Genomic DNA, 4,296 nt, shown 5'->3' with positions numbered 1-4,296 from the left:
TTCCACATGAGCCCTAATTTCTCGTACCTTATCTTCACGGTCATTACGAGCGATGTATGTTGGCGGCAGCCTAAAATGACGGATCTCTAAATTTTATCAATAAGTTTTCCAGAAAGAACGCGGCCTTCCCTCCAGGTATTCCCATTTGATTACCGAAGCATCTCTGTAACACATACGTTTTGTTCGACAAATCTAGCAGCCCTCTGAATTACTTCGATGTCTTCCTTCAAACCGACCAGGTACGGATCCGAAACACTCTAGCAGTATCCAGGATGAGATTTTCACTCTGCAGCGGAGTGTGCGCTGATATGAAACTTCCTGGCAGATTAAAACTGTGTGCCCGACCGAGACTCGAACTCGGGACCTTTGCCTTTCGCGGGCAAAGGTCCCGAGTTCGAGTCTCGGTCGGGCACACAGTTTTAATCTGCCAGGAAGTTTCATATCAGCGCACACTCCGCTGCAGAGTGAAAATCTCATTCTGGAAACATCCCCCAGGCTGTGGCTAGGCCATGTCTCCGCTATATCCTTTCTTTCAGGAGTGCTGGCTCTGCAAGTTTCGCAGGAGAGCTTCTGTAAAGTTTGGAAGGTAGGAGACGAGATACTGGCAGAAGTAAAGCTGTGAGTACCGGGCGTGAGTCGTGCTTCGGTAGCTCAGTTGGTAGAGCACTTGCCCGTGAAAGGCAAAGGTCCCGAGTTCGAGTCTCGGTCGGGCACACAGTTTTAATCTGCCAGGAAGTTTCACTCTAGCAGTAGTTAAGAACAGGTCGCAGCCACGTCCTATATGCGGTCTTCTTTACAGGTGAACCACTCTTCCCTAAAATTCTCCCAATAAACTGAGATCGACAATTTTCCTTCTCTACCACAGTTTTCACATGTTCGTTCCACCTCATATCAGTGATCAGCGAACAACTGCAGACTACTGCCCAACCGGTCTGCCAAATGATTTATATGTATAGATAACAGCAACGGTCCCATAACACTTCCCTGGAGCAGTCCTTACGATACCCTTGTCTCTGATGAAATAGTTTTCTTTTGTCCCACTTCAGAGAGAAACTTTGTGTATTGACAGCCATTATTGATGTAAAATAATAGGTCTAGGCGTGATATGGTCTTTGAGGCAGGCAGACCGACTGCACACTATAAACGAGCCTGTTCACATTCTAGACCAGTGCGCTCTCCAGTAATGAGATGAGAATGTAGGTTTATCTTCACCCAGCTGGTGGATGGGTGTGAAATCTGTTGTCCAAAGGATATTAAGAATGAGGTTACCATAAAGTATGTAACCTAGTGACAAAAGACATTTACAGAACCACTTATATCAGGATGCTTAGACTGTGTCGTTTAGCCAACTGCTGCTTGCTAATACCCTGGAAGGCTTACATTAAAAGCGTTGACGCCCACACAGTTTGAGAGTGCTATATTTTGGCTTGCAAGGCTACTCAAATTATAAATGTGTAGAAGAAGCAGGGGTTGACAGGGAGTTTCCCCTGGGACTGGTCGCAGCCGGTGGCGGCTTGCCACCAAGGCGAGAGGATCTGCCGGGAGGCCGTCCCCTCGCCAGCTGGGGAATCCACTGCACGCCCGCAGAGTCCCTCAGCAATAACTCTGAAGGGCTGGCCAGCGCCGGAGGGCTTCTCCAGCCGTCGGCAGTGGCTAAATAATCTCCTCTGTTTGTGTGTTGCAGTGCGTTACATTTACAGTGAGGAGAATATAATACACAACTACATACAACGGGTGTCCAGAAAATACTCATAGATTAAATATAGTTTCGTAAAAATTTATTGCAGCTGTTGATTACAGTCGGAAGTTCTCGTGGACTTTGAACTCTATGCAGCATCCTTTTTTAGTGGTCCACTTATATAGATTTTAATCCCTGCTAAAATATTAGTTTCAGGTACAAAGCAAGAAAAATATTAATTTCGAACTGTTGCTTAGTCATGGGAGAAATGCAACATTGGGGGGGGGGGGGAAATCTTTTTATTTTTAATTATGGAAAAAAATTTATTTCATGTTCACGTCACCCGTCGTCGCCTTCTGGGGAATCCAGTAGCCAGCAGACTGATGGCACTGTGGTGGGCGATCAAAACGTTTCCTTTTGAGGGCGTTACTGCAGCTTCTATGCAACGTAGCAGAACTCCAATGTATGTAGGCAATGAATCGGTGTTGCATTCGTGTCTTTCAACGTGAGTGCGGTAAACAAAGAAACGTCGACTGTGCAACGTTATTACCAAATGCCACCAGACAGAACCTATATGATATTAGTCTTTTCTCCCCTACCCAAGACACACGCCACTGGACATCCATCACAGAATGAAGAATGTGTATGCTGAAAACGACTGTTGCGGACATGGGATACTGCTGCTTCATATAAACACATGTACCCAGCTCTTAAATGTCGTAATGCAGAAGCTACGCCAACAGAAGTGAGAGAGAGTCGATTACCCGCCATGTAGGCTTGATCACTCCCCATCAAATTACCACGTCTTTGGTCCCTTAAGAAAGGCCTTGAACAGTACACGAAACGTGTCAGACGAGGATATGCAGCACACAGTTACGGAATTTTTCATGCAGTAAAACACAGTATTTTACCGAACATGTATCCCCATCCATGTGCATCAATCGAATGACTGCCTCAATCATCACGGCGATTTTGCGAGGTTGGCATACCGATTCTAGACCGTGTCGCCTTCACACAGAAACTTTTTGATCGCACCTTACTTGCGGAGTTTTAGGAGTATACATGCAGATACTGTGGTCATTGGAACTAGTGTGTTAGTTGTTTTCTCTCTGTATCAGACAGCCTTGGCGAAAACTCGTGACATAATTTACTACCCGATATTTTCTGCACAGCCGTAATTGCACTGTGAAATGCACTACATCTGATAGTATAGTCTAACTGTTTTGCGTCCTTGTATGCGCCCTTCAATACACCCCGCTTCCCAAAGGAAATTAAACACTTATGGCTTGCTTGTGCCTTGCTCACTTTGAGGTAGTAATCAATCTAAGAAATTGTTACCCATACTATTAATTATGTAATTATGATTTATTCGGCCTGTCACTGCGATCACCCTTTTCTCTGTGAAAATACTGTACAACTGTGCTAAATCTTGCAATACGTAATAACCAAAACGTACAATATGCCACACAGGTAATGCACCATCTCTCAGAGCAACACGTTTATTTTTTTCATAGTGTGATGGTTCAGGTGTTGTACATAATCTGCCCTCCCCCATCCCTATCACCAACACTAGAGTATAACGCACAGAACGTTCACACACCCTTTGAAACTGTCAGAAAAGTCCTTCTTTGGGATGTTGTTCAACTCGCACATCATTTACTCTGTTCTACCAGTGTGCAGTTCAGCAGGTAACAAATCCATAATTCCCAGAATGAGATTTTCACTCTACAGCGGAGAGTGCGCTGATATGAAATTTCGTGGCAGTTTAAAACATTGTGCCGGACCGAGACTCGACCTCGGGACCTTTGCCTTTCGCGGGCAAGTGCTCTACCATCTGAGCTAGCCAAGCACGACTCACGACCCGTCCTCACAGCTTTACTTCCTCCAGTACCTCGTCTCCTACTTTCCAAACTTCACAGCTCTCCTGCAAGGTTCGCAGGAGAACCATTTGAAACACTGAAAAATTCTCAGGTTTTTCGATACATAAAGACTCATTGAACTGAATTTGCAATTAGAGCGCGATCTCAATGCAGGAATGCAGTCAAAATTTTTTATAACATTTTCAGGAAGCACCGATCTTGTAATCCATACAACGGCAGTGAATAAAAACAGTCTAGATCGCGATGGTTTCAGCGACTGAGGTCAACCGCTTGTTGTACACACCGTCAGCTGATTGTGCTATCTGCAGATGATCTAAGCATGGGCAGAAAACGGTCATTTTAATAAAGTGCCGTCGCAATGTAGACTGTTATTTCACTGACTTTTGTGTGAGGAATGGAATTCTAGAATTCGTGACAGACAATGAAAGACGACTGTCAGCCACTTTGATATTGGTTGACGAAATGTTTCACATGTGCGTCATACCGGTGGTGCTGTATGGATCTGCCGTGCTATATTTTACAGCGGGGAGAAAAGTCTTTTGGAACGAAGATTGGTGATGTCATCATTCTATTTTAGCTAATTTTCTTTATTTCTTACTTCATGTGTGACTGCAGTTGGTAGATTCCATTGGTAGTTAGAATTTAAACCCTCTTAGTGAAAGAGCAATGAAAAATACAGTAAAACGGTCGTCACACTTGACGTGTTTGTCATCGAGAAAGAGGCCGGACATAGTGTCC

The 4,296-nt window shown here is 44.6% G+C and overlaps 1 non-coding gene across 1 annotated transcript; it reads left to right on the top strand.

Moving 5' to 3' along the window:
• The first annotated feature begins 639 nt into the window (after nucleotides 1–639).
• Nucleotides 640–714, top strand: Trnas-uga. Its single transcript has one exon. It is a non-coding gene; the product is annotated as a tRNA-Ser (tRNA).
• The last annotated feature ends 3,582 nt before the right edge of the window (nucleotides 715–4,296 follow it).

The sequence above is a fragment of the Schistocerca americana genome, chromosome 5, assembly GCF_021461395.2.
Source record: "Schistocerca americana isolate TAMUIC-IGC-003095 chromosome 5, iqSchAmer2.1, whole genome shotgun sequence".
Classification (NCBI taxonomy): domain Eukaryota; kingdom Metazoa; phylum Arthropoda; class Insecta; order Orthoptera; family Acrididae; genus Schistocerca; species Schistocerca americana.
The sequence above is the reverse complement of the archived record's forward strand: the minus strand, read 5'-3'. Positions and strand labels throughout refer to the sequence as shown.